Raw genomic sequence first — 18,479 nt, 5'->3', positions numbered from 1 at the left:
GCATGACTACTGGAAAAACCAGAGCCTTGACTAGACGGACCTTTGTTGGCAAAGTAATGTCTCTGCTTTTGAATATGCTATCTAGGTTGGTCATAACTTTTCTTCTAAGGAATAAGCATCTTTTAATTTCATGGCTGCCGTCACCATCTGCAGTGATTTTGGAGCCCAGAAAAATAAAGTCTGACACTGTTTCCACTGTTTCTCCATCTATTTCCCAGGAAGTGATGGGAGCAGATACCATGATCTTTGTTTTCTGAATGTTGAGCTGTAAGCCAACTTTTTCACTCTCCTCTTTCACTTTCATCAAGAGGCTTTTGGGTTCCTCTTCACTTTCTGCCATAAGGGTGGTGGCATCTGCATATCTGAGGTTATTGATATTTCTCCCAGCAATCTTGATTCCAGCTTGTGCTTCCTCCAGGCCAGCGTTTCTCATGATGTACTCTGAATATAAGTTAAATAAGCTAAGTGACAATATACAGCCTTGACATACTCCTTTTCCAATTTGGAACCAGTCTGTTGTTCCATGTCCAGTTCTAACTGTTGCTTCCTGACCTGCGTACAGATTTCTCAAGAGGCGGGTCAGGTGGTCTGGTATTCCCATCTCTTTCAGAATTTTCCACAGTTTATTGGGATCCACACAGTCAAAGGCTTTGGCATAGTCAATAAAGCAGAAATAGATGTTTTTCTGGAACTCTCTTGTTTTTTCCATGATCCAGCGGATTTGGCAATTTGGTTTTGTTTAAAACTTGACTTTTACTTATCTTTCTTTTTCAAAGTCACACTTACTATACTTGAGTTGTCACAATAAAAATAAAGTTGTAATTCTAGAGATTTTTCTGTTTGAAATGTTATTATAAGAATTCTATTTTCAATCCTTCCATAATTTACTTCTGGTTCATATGGATATAATTAGGATTTTATAATAAAATAATTATATTAAAATACTTCTATTTGCCAAAACTTTTAATTGGCATTTGTTCATAGCTATATTTATAATACATTTTTATAATTAAAGTGCTTGGAGGGCATACTACCATTTGGTAGCAAAACTCTTTTCAAACTCTAAATTTTATAGGATTTTCCTTTTCTTTTAAGTGCATGAATAGTTTGATTTCTTATCGAAGTATATTCTTCCATTGCTTTTGGCATGTAGCTTTCTCTAAAGTATCTTGAAGATTTTACTTAATTATAACCTCAGTAATGTCTTAAAGACATTCTTTATATTTTCTGTTCCTTGATGATTTGCTTGTTTTTATCCTACCTAGAGACTTAGTTTTGTTTAATATTTCCTGTAGTTTATTTAAGATTTTCTGTTCAATTATTTTGCCTCTGTTTGACTATTTAAATAGCAGATATTTAAAGGCTTAACTTTTTTCTATTATGTCTTTGAATATTCTCATTGTTCAATATTTCCAATTATTTCATCAATAATATTAATAATTCACAAGTGATTGCCTATCCCTATTCAGAACTCTGATCAAATTTCTTAATTTATTCATTTTTCCCTTTCTATTCAGCATTCTAGTAGATCATCTCAAGGTTATGTTTCATATTCTTATTTTGTTGTTCTGCAATACAAGCTTTACCTTTCATTAACATTTTAACTCTGCAGGAAAGTTTAGAACTTCCTTTAATTTTCCTAATTTCATTCTCTGCTTTGCTTCCTTTCATATGATCTTTTCCTCTCAATTTCTTTTTTCATCATGACTTTCTGTTGTTCAACAGTCTGTGGATTCTTTCCTTCTATTAAGGGTTGCAAACATTTTTTGGAGGATTTTTTTTTAAATATTCATTCTTCAGAGTGATGGTACATGTCTGATATTTGCATTTTTTCAAAGCCCTCTTGGATATTTATCAGCTTATTTAATTTATGATTTGGCTTGCTACAACAGACTGAGGTTTGATTTAAATTCTGCTCTTTGAAATTTTTAAAATGGAAGTCTAGTTGGTTTACAGTATTAATGTCTACTGTACAAAATTCCTAGTTATACATAAATATGTACATTCTTCATATTGTCCACTATGGTTTATCACAGGATACTGAATATAGTTCCCTGCGCTATATAGTAGGATGCCCCTTGAACCTTTGATACATGAAAAGCCTTTATTTTCTAAAACAGAAGTTTAAGGGGAGAATGAATTTCTCAACTCATTTAAAATCCATTTTCTTGTGGGTACTTATCTTCTTTCCTATAAATGTTTCCAAAAAAAAAATTTTTTTTTGTCATTACATACAACTAAAAGGAAAGAATAAATTAAATAAAAATATCTGTTAAATATAAAATGAAAGTTATCTCTATCAGGCTATACATTTCTCAAAGGTAGGACTTTTTTCTGATCTTTGTTGTGAGTCAAGTAGAATATCTGGTTTATAGCAAGCAATCAATAGATAAAGAGATGAGCAAATGTACACTTAGTTAAATCACTGAATTTGTGAATTCAAGATTTCTTGTAGTGATTAACTATTGATACTTATTTTCACATGTTTATAATAATTTATCATTGAGTATTTCAGTTAGTGTATATATGTACATATATATTCTCTACATAAATGACTAATTTAGAATGGACTTGTGAAAAACTTAAGAATTGATTAAATAAAAATACATTTTGATCAGCTTTGAAAATTCAGACTTCTAGATTTTTTATACATGGTTCTGAAATTATAAGAAATATTGAAGCTAAAATAACATGAATTTATAAGGTGGATTATACAAAGCACTGTGACTTGTGATTTATTTTTAGTTTGAAAGAAATGTATAATATTGAGTTGTTATAAATTTAATAATCCAAAATGCTGGTTTAAAAAAAATAAACTGCTCTTGTCTAGGTATGAATATGTAGGTCAATGACACACTTAAGGGGCTTATAATCGTTGTAAATTGCAGCTGTTGAATTTGCATAATTTGTAAATACAGCCACACCCTGTTTGATTCGCTTCCTGGCTCTAAAGAAGCTTAAAATGACCTCAAAATTGTGTCACTCTTGAAGTCTTTTTTCTCTTTAAGTTTTTTTTTTGGCGGTGGTGGGGCGGGGGGATTAACGCATTGTCTTTCTGGTATGTACTGCAAGAACTTGGAAAGTGGCAAGTAAAAAATAAGACCAGTAAGCTGTGAGGAACTGTTGAAGGGGAAAAACTAAATGATAATTAGTATAGGAAACATTGACTGCTCCTTAACTAATAAATGCACCAAATCTCATGAACTTGCTGATCTTTAATTTTACTGTCATTGTCATTACTCTCTCTCAGTATTTTTCAAACGTTAAACTGCATCAGTTCCCAGGGAGATCTTGTGGAATGTAGATTCTGATTCAGTAGAACTGTGTGAGGCTGATTGTGCAGCTTGCAAATTCTCAGTCATCTGTTGCTGATCAAGGAAGCTCACTCAGGGAGTGTCTGGTTCTCCTGAAATGCATTGAATGGCCAAGGACTTTTAATTGGTTTTTGTTTTAAATTGATACTAAGAGCTTTAAAGCTCTTTTTAATGTATTTCCTTAGAGTTTTAAAAATACTTCTGCTAGTAATTATTACCGCTTTTCATTTGTCATTTAATTAGGGTGAAGTTTAACATAACTTGTATTTTAAATGTTTTTATTTGTAAAATTGAAACTAGACAATGTATAAATATTAAATATAATTCTAAAAGACAAAAATAATAGCTCTATTTTCTGCCCACATTGAGTAATGAATGTGTGCATATACTGTGTGTATTATGGATTTGTGTGTATGGATATAGATAGATACACATTAATATATGTGCACATATTATATATATATAAATTGAGAGATTGAATCACTTATCAAATAAATAAAATACTACTTTAACATTGCTTATCATTCCAAAATAATTAATTTAAATAAATTGAAATTTAAGTCTTGGATGAATGTCTTTGGGAAATTGACTTAATTCCAGGTTCTAACATTTTTAAATTGTTTCAATTCTGTTCAGTTCAGTCGCTCAGTCATGTCCGACTCTTTGCCACCCCATGAATCACAGCACGCCAGGCCTCCCAGTCCATCACCAACTCCCAGAGTTCACCCAGACTCACGTCCATCGAGTCAGTGATGCCATCCAGCCATCTCATCCTCTGTTGTCCCCTTCTCCTCCTGCTCCCAATCCCTCCCAGCATCACAGTCCTTTCCAATGAGTCAACTCTTTGCATGAGGTGGCCAAAGTACTGGAGTTTCAGCTTTAGCATCATTCCTTCCAAAGAAATCCAGGGCTGACCAAAACCGTGGTTCAAAAGCATCAGTTCTTCGGTGCTCAGCTTTCTTCACAGTCCAACTAACTCACCTAGAGCCAGGCATCCTGGAGTGTGAAGTCAAGTGGGCCTTAGAGAGCATCACTACGAACAAAGCTAGTGGAGATGATGGAATTCCAGTTGAGCTATTCCAAATCCTGAAAGATGATGCTGTGAAAGTGCTGCACTCAATATGCCAGCAAATTTGGAAAACTCAGAAGTGGCCACAGGACTGGAAAAGGTCAGTTTTCATTCCAATCCCAAAGAAAGACAAAGCCAAAGAATGCTCAAACTACTGCACAATTGCACTCATCTCACATGCTAGTAATGTAATGCTCCAAGCCAGGCTTCAGCAATATGTGAACCGCGAACTTCCAGATGTTCAAGCTGGTTTTAGAAAAGGCAGAGGAACCAGAGATCAAATTGCCAACATCCGCTGTATCATGGGAAAAGCAAGAGAGTTCCAGAAAAACATCTATTTCTGCTTTATTGACTATGCCAAAGCCTTTGACTGTGTGGATCCCAATAAACTGTGGAAAATTCTGAAAGAGTTGGGAATACCAGACCACCTGACCTGCCTCTTGAGAAACATGTATGCAGGTCAGGAAGCAACAGTTAGAACTGGACATGGAACAACAGACTGGTTCCAAATAGGAAAAGGAGTATGTCAAGGCTGTATATGGTCACCCTCCTTATTCAACTTATATGCAAAGTACATCATGAGAAACGCTGGACTGGAAGAAGCACAAGCTGGAATCAAGATTGCTGGGAGAAATATCAATAACCTCAGATATGCAGATGCCACCACCCTTATGGCAGAAAGTGAAGAGGAACTCAAAAGCCTCTTGATGAAAGTGAAAGAGGAGAGTGAAAAAGTTGGCTTACAGCTCAACATTCAGAAAATGAAGATCATGGCATCCGCTCCCATCACTTCATGGGAAATAGATGGGGAAATAGTGGAAACAGTGCCAGATGTTCATTTTGGGGCTCCAAAATCACTGCAGATGGTGACTGCAGCCATGAAATTAAAAGATGCTTACTCCTTGGAAGAAAAGATATGACCAACCTAGATAGCATATTTAAAAGCAGAGATATTACTTTGCCAACAAAGGTCCGTCTAGTCAAGGCTATGGTTTTACATTGTATGGTGCTGGTCAAATCATTTGAACTCATTAAAGTCAAGGACTCTTGTATTGGGGAGATCTGAGTGGTTGGGTTGCTAGAAAAAGGAAATAAGCTTGTAGCCACAGTTTGATAATTTCAACTCAAATTTGTTTTCAAATATCCACATATTGATTTAAACACTTGACATTTATGGAGACAGTAATAATCCTGAAGATTCTGGTAAAATGGATGCACAAGAAGGTTAAGCGGGGACAATTGTTAATTAACAGGGATTTTTGCAGGTAATATGTTTGTTGAATAAAAGCTATTATTTCCAGCCATAAATAATGTAGAATAGAAATTCAAGGCAAATTTGTAAGTTTCACAAAATTCTACCTTTTTATATATTTGTCATTTTCCTTATGTATTCAGTTACATGTATATAACTACATATTTTAAAACTATTCACATAGTATATGCTAGATTTACATATTTGTTTAGTTTGAGTGAATCTATACATTTGAAGAGCCAATAAATAGGTAAATTTTGAACCCACACTTTGAATTCCAATCTATGGATTTTACTCTCTGGATTCTACTCTATGGGGAGAATAGGAATTAATTAACCAGCTTTTTCTAGATATTCATATATATTCAAATATTTATTATGAATAGTACTATAGGAACATTCTTCATCATTTTTCAAATACCTACATATTACTTCAGAATAAAATCCTGGCAAGAAAATCTGTGATTCAAAATGATAACATTTTTTAAGACTCTTGATATATGTTGCTGAATTACTGCTCTTCAGAAACGTTTTACTTTGTGACCTCCTCAGTATCAGTGAGCCAGATTCTATCATTATCAAGACTGAGTAGTAATATTGCAGCAGTTATTTATTGGTATGTGAGGGAAAACTGGTCCTATGACCACTCCTCCCATACCAAAATGCGTGGATGCTAAAGTCCTTTATATAAAATGGTGTAGTGTTTGCAGGTAATCTACTTATTTTCTCCTATACTTTAAATCTTGACTCAAGTAATAAAGAATCCACCTGCCAATGCAGGAGACAAGGGTTCAATCCCTAAATCAGAAAGATCTTCTGAAGGAGAATATAGCAACCCACTCCAGTATTCTTACCTGGAGAATCCATGGATTGAGGAGCCTGGAGGGCTACAGTTGATGGGGTTGCAGAATGGTTGCAGATTGGGAATGTGACTGAGCAAACCCCAGAGCTCAAATTATTTATAATTCCAAAGACAATGTAAATAGCTATGTAAATAGTTGTAGACACAATGTAAATACTATGTAAATGGTCACCAGCATGTGGCAAATTCAAATTTTTCTTTTTGGAGCTTTCTGAAATTTTGTGTGTGAATATATTTTTTCAGAAACCAGATACTGAGGGCCAATTTAGTTTTCATTTTTGTCAGTATAATATTTGAAATAAGATATGTTTGTGTTTATGTGCTTTTTAGTATAAATATTTTCCTCAAAGGTTAGTGATTTGTCTTTCTTTTATATTTATTAATTTAAGATTTTTATCATTTTCAACTGAGGTATTTAAATTAGAATATTTATATTTTTGATTTGTACCTGCCTATGATACATTTAGAAGTCTAATAGCCATGTCTTTTATATGGCCTGTATTCCTTGTTTACCATTTACTCTTTTAAAAATTCTATTTTATCATGTCACACTTAAAAACTGTTTGAAGTAGATTCTATGAGTCTTCTCTACTTTAATTACTTAAACAAGTGTAAAATATTCAATATGAGGAATTATCCAAATACAGCCTCTGTATTACACCAAAGTAAGAGATGGTTAACCTACCCTTATCTCTATTCTCTTCCTTTTATAAGAGAATATACGAGTTTGGTATAGTTATCTTAAATTAGAAAAGAAAGTTCAAACCTGCATTCAGTTCAGTTCAGTCCAGTCGCTCAGTCATGTCCAACTCTTTGTGACCCCATGAATTACAGCATGCCAGGCCTCCCTGTCCATCACCAACTCCCGGAGTTCACTCAGACTCATGTCCATCAAGTCAGTGATGCCATCCAGCCATCTCATCCTCTGTCGTCCCCTTCTCCTCCTGCCCTCATCCCTCCCAGCATCAGAGTCTTTTCCAATGAGTCAACTCTTCGCATGAGGTGGCCAAAGTACTGGAATTTCAGTTTTACCATCATTCTTTCCAAAGAAATCCCGGGGCTGATCTCCTTCAGAATGGACTGGTTGGATCTCCTTGCAGTCCAAGGGATACTCAAGAGTCTTCTCCAACACCACAGTTCGAAAGCATCCGTTCTTTGATGCTCAGCTTTCTTCACAGTCCAACTCGCACATCCATACATGACCACTGGAAAAACCATAGCCTTGACTAGATTTACCTTTGTTGGCAAAGTAATGTCTCTGCTTTTGAATATGCTATCTAGGTTGGTCATAACTTTGCTTCCAAGGAGCAAGAGTCTTTTACTGGTCATAGCAAACACCCTCTTCCAACAACACAAGAGAAAACTCTACACATGGACATCACCAGATGGTCAACACCGAAATCAGATTGATTATATTCTTTGCAGCCAAAATGGAGAAGCTCTATACAGTCAGCAAAAACAAGACCAAGAGCTGACTGTAGCTCAGACCATGAACTCCTTATTGCCAAATTCAGACTTAAATTGAAGAAAGTAGGGAAAAGCACTAGACCATTCAGGTATGACCTAAATCAAATCCCTTATGATTATACAGTGGAAGTGAGAAATAGATTTAAGGGATTAGATCTGATAGGTAGAGTGCCTGATGAACTATGGAATGAGGTTCGTGACATTGTACAGGAGACAGGGATCAAGACCATCCCCATGGAAAAGAAATGCAAAAAAGCTAAATGGCTTTCTGAGGAGACCTTACAAATAGCTGTGAAAAGAAGAGAAGCGAAAAGTAAAGTAGAAAAGGAAAGATATAAGCATCTGAATGCAGAGTTCCAAAGAATAGCAAGAAGTGATAAGAAAGCCTTCCTCAGTGACCAATGCAAAGAAATAGAGGAAAAGAACAGAATGGGAAAGACTAGAGATCTCTTCAAGAAAATTAGAGATACCAAGGGAACATTTCATGCAAAGATGGGCTCGATAAAGGACAGAAATGGTATGGACCTAGCAGAAGCAGTAGATATTAAGAAGAAGTGGTAAGAATACACAGAAGAACTGTAGAAAAAAGATTTTCACGACCAAGATAATCACGATGGTGTGATCACTGACCTAGAGCCAGACATCCTGGAATGTGAAGTCAAGTGTGCCTTAGGAAGCATCACTACAAACAAAGCTAGTGGAGGTGATGGAGTTCCAGTTGAGCTATTTCAAATCCTGAAAGACGATGCTGTGAAAATGCTACACTCAATATGCCAGCAAATTTGGAAAACTCAGCAGTGGCCACAGGACTGGAAATGGTCAGTTTTCATTCCAATCCCAAAGAAAGGCAATGCCAAAGAATGCTCAAACTACCGCACAATTGCACCCATGTCACACGCTAGTAAAGTAATGCTCAAAATTCTCTAAGCCAGGCTTCAAACCTGCATTAGAAGTCATATATTTCATATTGAAAATGAGATATTTGGAGAAATCTGCTATGCTTAAAAAGAAGTAAATAAAATTCCTAGCTTCCAAATTCCTAAATTTCTATTCCAAACTTCTAGAACATTGAATATTCCATCTGTCAAGGTATATGATTTCGTATTAAGTTCCTCTCTAAAAAAGCTGAACAGGAGGCAAGAGGAAGCCCGGTAGAATGTGACTAGTCTAGAACCAGATCTGTTTTAAGTTCTTTTCTGAGGATCAAGAGATACAGTTACTTCATTTTAGTGTTTCAGTGGTTGTAATTGATAAAATTAAGGTTGGATATCTCAATGTTTCATACAGACAATCAATTGCAGGTTTGAGTTACTGACACTTGTGTAATTTGTTCACATCTGTTGGGTTTAAAGAAGTTTTATTTAGTGCCAGTAAAGAGTGGACTTGCTGATTTAACCCTGTGTCTTTAGAGGAATCCACGTAAACTATGTCACCAGGGAGACTTTCGGAGACTTTTGAAACACACACAGTAGGAGTTATATCCTAGGGCCAGTTCCCTTGTACATTCTAGTATAATTATCATTCAGAGGTTGGACAAAATTCTAAACTTTCTCCTAAATATGATTGTATTATATGTTGATGAGTGGGTATTTGGAGAGATACATAAATGTTTGAGTCATCCAATTGTCAATACATTCTTTAAATATTTATTTTTTGAATTATTTCCTGCCAACTACAAGAATCCATGCCAGTTCCAAATCTTTAACGTCTTTTTAATTGCTTAAAGGAAGTAACTTGGTCACCTGGAAAGACAATAGTGCCTTGTTAACTCTCAATTATCTGTGCTTATGTGAAGTAATCTGATGGGATTTTATTCACTGCCATACAGATCTTAGAGGTCAGAAATGTAAGAGCCTGGGGACAAGTCTCCAGGAAATGAGATTCTCAGGAAGACTCCAGGGATATGACTTATGAATTCAGTTTCTTCCTTTGCTACTGCTACTGCTAAGTCACTTCAGTCGTGTCCGACTCTGTGCGACCCCATAGACGGAAGCCCACCAGGCTCCCCCGTCCCTGGGATTCTCCAGGCAAGAACACTGGAGTGGGTTGCCATTTCCTTCTCCAATGTGTGAAAGTGAAAAGTGAAAGGAAGTTGCTCAGTCGTGTCCGACTCTATCGACCCCATGGACATGGACTGCAGCCTACCAGGCTCCTCCGTCCATGGGATTTTCCAGGCAAGAGTACTGGAGTGGGGTGCCATTGCCTTCTCCATCTTACTTTGCACTCATGGATAAAAATAAGAAGTAAAAAACTATAAATTCTCTGGTGACCAACAGGTAACTATGTTTGCAGTGATTGAGATCATGCTGGAGGGGGTGTGACTAGGTAGCTATGACCTGGCATGTAGAAGTCTGAATTAAAGTGACTTACTCTTCTCCTGGAGATTATCAGTTGAAGTACCTATTCTGTGCATACTCAATCTCAGGTATTAGGGACACAAGGTGAATGAAACAGATTACCGGATTTTATGGTGATGAATTTCTATGAGATTTGAAAAAAAAAAGCAAATAAGACATACTTATTTAGATATCAGTGCTATCAAGAAAATAGGATGATTTTATACAGTGATCTCAGTTGAAGGACAGTGCTAGTCAGTGGGTCAGTAGGACAATGTTCACCATGGAGTCTGTGAATTGAGATCTCAGTGGGAAGTCATCTGGAGAATTTTCAATACGGATGTGGCTCGATGTTATTTTCACGTTGAAATGTTACCCTCACTGCTGCGGGGGAATGGCTGTATAGTACAAGAGTGAAAAATGTGAGACAGGTTACCACACTATTGCAGTAGTCCAAAGAAAACAGTTCAAGTGAAAAAGAATTAGCTGCTCTTTGGGGCAGGGCTTCCCAGATTGCTCAGTGGTAAAGAATCCACCTGCCAGTGAAGGAGATACAGGAGAAGCAGGTTCGATCCCTGGGTCAAGAAGATACCCTAGAGAAGGAAATGGCAACCCACTCCAGTATCCTTGCCAGGAAAATCCCATGGACAGAGGAGTCTGGCAGGCTACAGTTCATGGGGCCACAAAGAGTTGGACATGACAGAGCAACTAGGCACACATGGACATGTGTGTGCACACAAGCCTGGGCCTAAGAAGCCAGGCTTGACCCAAATATGTACTCAGGATACAGATGAGGTGAGTATTTTGATGAAAACTGGTAGACATACATGATTGCAGATAAGAAAATGAAGCAGGTTATGGGTCTTTGGAGAATGCAACTTGAACAGGAGAAATTAAATTAAAAAAAAAAAAAAAAAATCCAGGAGAGTGATTCTGAAGCGGGGCCACACATCAGAATTATCTGGGATATTTTCAAAAAATACCAGTGCCTGACCACCCCTACTTGCAGCCCTCCCACCCGCGCTTCACCACCACTACACACACAGCCACTCTTCAAATTTATTTGGGGTATGGGTCGCAAAGAGTCGGACACGACTGAGTGACTGAACTGATGGAGTAGACAGTGAGTTTTTAAAAGCTACCTAGGTCATTCTAATCCACAGCTTCCTGTGAGAAGCATTAGTCTATGCCGAACTTCAAACAGACACCAAACAGAGGCAGAGGAAGGAAGAAAAGTCAATTAAATGGGAATCTGGATGGTGGCACCCCAATGAGCAGTATCAGGTGTTTAAACTCTTACAGGACTGCATTCTGATGTTGCATTCTTAACAGGAAAACAGCTTAAGTACACTAGGCCTCCAGAGTCAAGCAAATCTTGGAGTTTCTTACAAAAGATTTCTTCACTTTAGGGGCTTTTACATTTATGTAAATAACACATTTAAATTCTCTTCTGCCCTTTAAAAATTCCCCATGTACTTAAAAAAGCATTTGTAACTACAGCACAGAAATTAAACTTACTACATAAAGACCTTTATGGATGCCATTAAATTTAAAATTAGTATTGATTTGTAAATACTTAGGTTAAGACTAGTACCAATATAAAAACAAATTATATTCCTCTATTATATACAGAATAACAATTCATTTGATTTTTTTTTTCACTGAGCTTAATGTATACTGCTGGAAAAGTCATACTCTTTCATTTGTTTTCCCAGAAATTATGATGCCCATTTTAATCAGTTACAAAGATTAGTGTTTGTTGCGAAATTTGAAAATGTTGGAAAAAAAGATGACCATGTCCCAGATAGAAGTTAATATGAAACAATTTAAATAACACAAAAGAAACTGCTCTTTAAAAAAATCAGTAATGCTTGGTATTATTGATAAAATATGAAATTGTTGCATCCCCAGTTTCAAGCCTATGTAAATACTGTGCTTAGATCCTTTCTGGCAAATATTTAAATCCCTTTTCTCTTCAGTTATTTGTTTTTTGGGATGAACTTTAAAGTAATGTACTTTCTTCTAAACAGTCTGTCCAGGACTAACTGACAATGAAAATACTTAGTAGCAGGTAGGGGCAAAGTTGGAGAACCCTTCATTTTATATAGTTAGAGCAAATTCGATATTCTTAGAAGTAAAATCTATTTTCTAGTTTATGAAATAGCCTTCCAATTAGCACATTAGTCACTATTTCCAATTCTTAGAAATCCTTTGTGTAACTTTCTACAGTTGGTGAACTCAGTTCACAGCACTTTTATTGTGGTATTCATCATATTCTAAGACTATTGATGTGAAAAGATCTTAAGAGATAAATTTAAGATGTAAGGAAAATTAGTCTGGAAGCATTTTTAAATGTTTTTAATATTAAAGCACAGTTTATCATTTGAATTTTCTAACTTAAATCTATTTTTTTAATGCTACAAATTCAAACAACTAATGGAAGATATTAACCAATTCCCTCTACTAGTAAGTTGCTAGCTGCTAAGTCACTTCAGTCGTGTCCAACTCTATGCAACTCCATAGACGGCAGCCCACCAGGCCCTGCCGTCCCTGGGATTCTCCAAGCAAGAACACTGGAGTGGGTTGCCATTTCCTCCTCCAAAGCATGAAAGTGAAAGTGAAGTCGCTCAGTCGTGTCCAACTCTTAACGACCCCATGGACTGCAGCCTACCAGGCTCCTCCGTCCATGGAATTTTCCAGGCAAGCGTACTGGAGTGGGTTGCCATTGCTAGAGAGGAACTTAAAAACAAGCATACTGAGTTGAATTCCAAATACTTTATTTGTTAACTTTTTCAACATATGATTCCATTAAAAATTTCAAAGGTAAAGCATTTTTCTGTTGTCGAAAGGGTGAGTATAAAGAAAACGTCATTGCATACATCTACCTCAGAGTTTAAATATTTCAGTAGCTAGTGGGTAATCATAATATTGGGGATTTTACTAAAATGATTGAATCAAAAATAAATACTACAAAAATGTTATAGAAATTCATCTAAAAGTTGAGAAAATGCTGCTAATCAGTTACATAAATCTTTTATTTAAATTCCACTAATTATGTTTTTCTGAGGAATCTTTTTTCTAACACTAATATTCTTATATGTTATGTTAAAAAGATGAAGACTAGAGTTTTAAACCTATTTTCATTTCAGTACCATCATATAACATACTTTAAATGTTTCACTATTAAAAAAAATACTGAGAGATATAATCGTACTTAGCTCACAGATTCATCACTTTATTCAAACTATTGTGATCAAATAGTAAAACAGAATGTTTATGATGCTTTGAGAGTATGTGATGGAGTTTCCTTTCTCTTTTCTTTATATGTGTGAATGCTATAATATAATGATTACTGATGCTTGAAGGACCTGAAGAAAAGACTAGCAGCAGACTCAAGGAATGAGGAGCTTTTTTTTCTTTTTCTTACCCTTTTAGATTTAGAGGGAAGCAACAACTATATAAAGATTGGACTGGGAATTGATATCCAGCTTCAATATTGAGAATAAGAAATCATTTAAGTTCAGGGATCCTTGATGTCACCTGAGAACTTATTTTTTAATCAAAAGCATCTTTCTAGAAATAGAAGACTAATCATCGTCACAAGTAGAGTTGGGCTTTCTTACACATGGCGTGGACAGGAACATTGAAGTTATAGAAAATAATAACCCAGTGAAGACATCTCCAAGTTATTAAACTTGTAGAGATTCCATGAAGAGAATTGGTGCCTCAGTCTGGAAGCAGGTAAATTACAGTATATATCTATACTGACAAACATACCAGACATGCTTTAGCTCTTCCTCAGAAACAAAAAAATTGACACTGTGACTTTTGTAACCCCCTCTGTGAGGCTTTGTTTTAATTTTAGCCCAGTTTGGGTTACTAGCTCAAGTCCTTGAGAATTATGCAGTAGTTTCATTTCATACATTTTATGGTAATGAAAAGTATAATTTCCCTGACATTCTTGTTCAGATAGTGACATATTTCTCAGGCATCTAGACATTGTCATCATTAATGTCCCTTCCAATCCCCAATGTAGTTTAGCATGTGTAAAACCATGCCCCATACAAGGTTTATAACTTAGAAGGTCAGTTAACACCAGCCTTTTCCCTCTTGTATATATTAGCCAAGTTTCCTTCATACGTTCCGTCATCCATAGGCTGGACTTCATTTAGTTCTTCATAGTATTCTTATTGCTGCTCTTCCCAGATCACTGGTCTAAGTAAAATTGCCCTGTTTAAACACCAGAATATCTGTACATGCCTCACCAGTCAAGATCCTGACATGATTTCATCTACTCATTTGTCAAATACTGTCATTCAAGTTTAGGTTTGAGAGAAATACTCTGGTATTTAGGTTCAGATATGATAATGATTGGTATTTACCTGCTGTATCCTCATGAATAGTGTCAATTTTGTGTTAATACAGACCTCAGATATATCCAGTAACACAATGGATTTGTGTTTTCATCTCTGGAGTTGCTTAAATTAACCTGTTCATGTCAATGAAGTAAATTAATGTAAATCTAGAACAAGAGGATTCCTGTTATAAATTACTGCATACCTATATATTAGAAAATCTAGTTAAAAGTTTAAAAGGCCTGCTTTCTCATATCAAGCTTTAACTGAAGTAAAAGTCTTATTCATTTCAATTTCCTAAATATATAATGACGGAATGAAAAAAATCATTCTTTGGAATAAAAAAATCATTTGGAACATTTGGAGGACTTATTATAAAGGTCCAATTTACTTTTTTTGTGTAAAATTTGTTCTTGTCTAAACTTGTTTTCTAAAAATATTTCTGTTCCGCTCTGATTACAAATTTAGACAATAAAATAAAGATTTTAGTACAAGCATTTGAGCATTCATGTTCATGTTGGAATCTCTCTTTTCTAAAAGAATGCAGCAATCCCTTAGCAGCAATAAAAGCCAGTATTTCTGGGTGTTAACAGATTGTTGGATCAAGGCAGAAGTAATTTCAGCAATTCATTTCATTCCCAGACATCACTGCATTCAACCTGGGTCTTTTCTTCTGTTTGGAGGTCTATAGCCCAAAGACATCTTGTTTGGGAAAAACCAGAGTGCAGATTCTAGAATGGAAACTGTTGTGTCCTCCCAACTAATGATAAAGAATGAAGATCTCATATCCCATGTGGATTCGTTCCAGTGGTACCACATCAACCAAGTTTATAAATGTTAAACTCCAGAATAACAGAATGGTATTACTACCTGGGGTGAGACTGATGGGACTAGAGTGTTCCTCCTCGCATAGCCCATATATAGGACCCTGGACCGTGTTCAAATTTTTTCAGGATTGATAAGTGAGTCCTTGTTAAGAGAAGTTCCACTTATTTAAATATTTTACAACTATGTCCTATAATAAAGGAATAACATAGAATATTTGTTAGGAGATATTATATAAAGAGTCATGGGGACAGTTTCTAACAGACAATAATATAATCATTAATATAGGCCTTTTATATATATATTATTATAAAAGCTCCACGTGGTTTGTTTTTATTTTCACATGAAAAATTTATTCATTGTTATATAATTTGTTTAAGGTCACACTGCTAACATTTTATCAGTACTTTGAGAATAGGTATTATCTAGCTATCTCAGTGTTTGAAATGTAGGACATAGATGCCTCAAACTATTGATTATAAATTAACTGACATAAAAAGACATTTTGTCTTGTAAACCAAACTAAGTCAGACATCATTTTATATTGTAGGATAATTTTGCACTTTAGAAGTAAATAGATTTTGAATCAAGGGATCACTATCAGGATTATTGTCATTAATATTATGGTAATGATACTTAATGTTCAGTCACTAGACAGATTCATGCATCTCAGTTTTTTCATCTATAAAAATTGGAATAACTTTCATGATCTCTTAGGATGAGTTAAATGAAATAATGGCACAGATAATGCAAGTAGAGCAGCAAATACAATACATACAAATAGGAATCAATGTTATTGTCTTTGTTTTTATAAAATATAATTTAAAAATATATAAAAGAAAAACAAAGAAATCACTCCTTGCCTGCCACCCAAACATAATATTTTAAAGGCTGCAGAATACTTTTCAAAACACTTTTAGAAAGTTTCTCTTGAGAGCATATTCTAGCAGAGTTGACGGCTTCCCTAGTAGCTCAGTTGGTCAAGAATCTGCCTACAATGCAAGAGACCCTGGTTTGATTCCTGTGCCGGGAAGATCTGCTGGAGAAAGGACAGGCTACCCACTCCAGTATTTTTGGGCAGTATTTTTGGGCTTCCCTGGTGGCTGGTAAAAAATCTGCTTGCAGTGTGAGAGACCTGGGTTTGATCCCTAGGTTGGGAAGACCCCCTGGAGAAGGGAACAGCAACCCACTCCAGTATTCTGGCCTAGAGAATTCCATGGACTGAATAAATAGTCCATGGGGTTACAAAGAGTCAAACATAACTGAGCAATTTTCACTTTCACTAGCAGAGTTGTCATCATAGTCATATATACAGTTTACTGTCAGTTTTCAATTGCTTTTACTACATAAGAATTTTTAATATTTTGGTAGGCTTCAAAAACCTCCTTATCCATTACAAAATAGTAAACAAAACATTTCTACTCAATTTGGGGAGCTGAGTTTTTAGACCAATTTTAACACTTCATTTTAATATATAACGTGTCTAAAGAGCTTTGTCCAGCAAGTGGTTTCCGCATTTAGGATGGATGTGGAAAATAACAAAATAACACAGAAAATAATATTTGTGTGTTATTTATATTCTTTCCAGTTTTCTTTTGGTTCCACTTAGTGATTAATATTTTATAATAATCTAGCCTGACTTAGCTGTGACACAGAAGAATAGGAGGATAGAGGATTCCTTCTTGGGAAAGACATTACATATATTTCACAAATTTTTGGCCTTTGGGTTTCTTCCAACATGAAGGATGCTCAGCAAAATTATTTTCAATGTTTTTAAGCCAACTATGATGGGGTTAGGGTCATTGCTGTTTGCAAAAGAAGGGGTATCATTTGTGTCTGTGTATTTTGGCTGCCATGCCTTAAAGGTATTAACCTCACATTTGAGTTATACTTTTTAAGTTAAATATAAAACTTGACATTCATGTTTAATCTTATATTTGGCTTTTAGTTCTTTTAGGACTTAAAAAAGTAATACTGTTTTTCAGCACATGATCTATTGCCCTAGTGTTATATTTGCAAATTTGGCAAGGCTATTTTCTATATTCTCAGTTGCATTACTAATCAGGGTCCTCTACTGCCTACATTGAAGTATAAAATGTGAAGTGAACTTACTAGGAGAACCCCATTGCCCTTACCCCAGACTGTTGGCCACTATTGAACACTTACCAACCTTGTGATAAGTATTACAGGAAACTTTATTGGATATTTTACTAAAATAAAAATAAATGTCATGCCCATGATGTGAAAATTTAGTTACATTTTCCAAAGTAGTTACATATTTCCAAAGATAATATGGCATTAGATTGATTTTATCAATTAATGAAATAATAGTAGTTATTAGGTTCTATAATTCCTTCTTCCAAGTATCTACAAGGCCATTTTTTAAAAAATTCTTTTGCTTTCTTATTATGCCTTCAGATCAGATCAGATAAGTTGCTCAGTCGTGTCCGACTCTTTGTGACCCCATGAATTGCAGCACGCCAGGCATCCCTGTCCATCACCAACTCCCGGAGTTTACTGAGACTGACGTCCATTGAGTCAGTGATGCCATCCAGCCATCTCATCCTCTGTCGTCCCCTTCTCCTCTTGCCCCCAATCCCTCCCAGCATCAGAGTCTTTTCCAATGAGTCAACTCTTCGCATGAGGTGGCCAAAGTACTGGAGTTTCAGCTTTAGCATCATTCCTTCCAAAGAAATCCCAGGGCTGATCTCCTTCAGAATGGACTGGTAGGATCTCCTTGCAGTCCAAGGGACTCTCAAGAGTCTTCTCCAACACCACAGTTCAAAAGCATCAATTCTTCGGTGCTCAGCCTTCTTCACAGTCCAACTCTCACATCCACACATGACCACAGGAAAAACCATAGCCTTGACTAGACGGACCTTTGTTGGCAAAGTAATGTCTCTGCTTTTGAATATGCTGTCTAGGTTGGTCATAACTTTCCTTCCAAGGAGTAAGCATCTTTTAATTTCATGGCTGCAGTCACCATCTGCAGTGATTTTG

General features: G+C 35.8%; 1 protein-coding gene across 1 annotated transcript in view; it reads left to right on the top strand.

The window, feature by feature from the left end:
• Positions 1–18,479, top strand: part of LRP1B (low density lipoprotein receptor-related protein 1B) — a 1,806,191-nt gene that overhangs the window by 58,838 nt on the left and 1,728,874 nt on the right. The gene's annotated exons all lie outside the window — the stretch shown is intronic.

Source organism: Bison bison, unplaced genomic scaffold, assembly GCF_000754665.1.
Source record: "Bison bison bison isolate TAMUID 2011002044 unplaced genomic scaffold, Bison_UMD1.0 scf7180017864330, whole genome shotgun sequence".
Classification (NCBI taxonomy): domain Eukaryota; kingdom Metazoa; phylum Chordata; class Mammalia; order Artiodactyla; family Bovidae; genus Bison; species Bison bison.
This window is presented reverse-complemented; position numbering and strand designations above follow the sequence as displayed.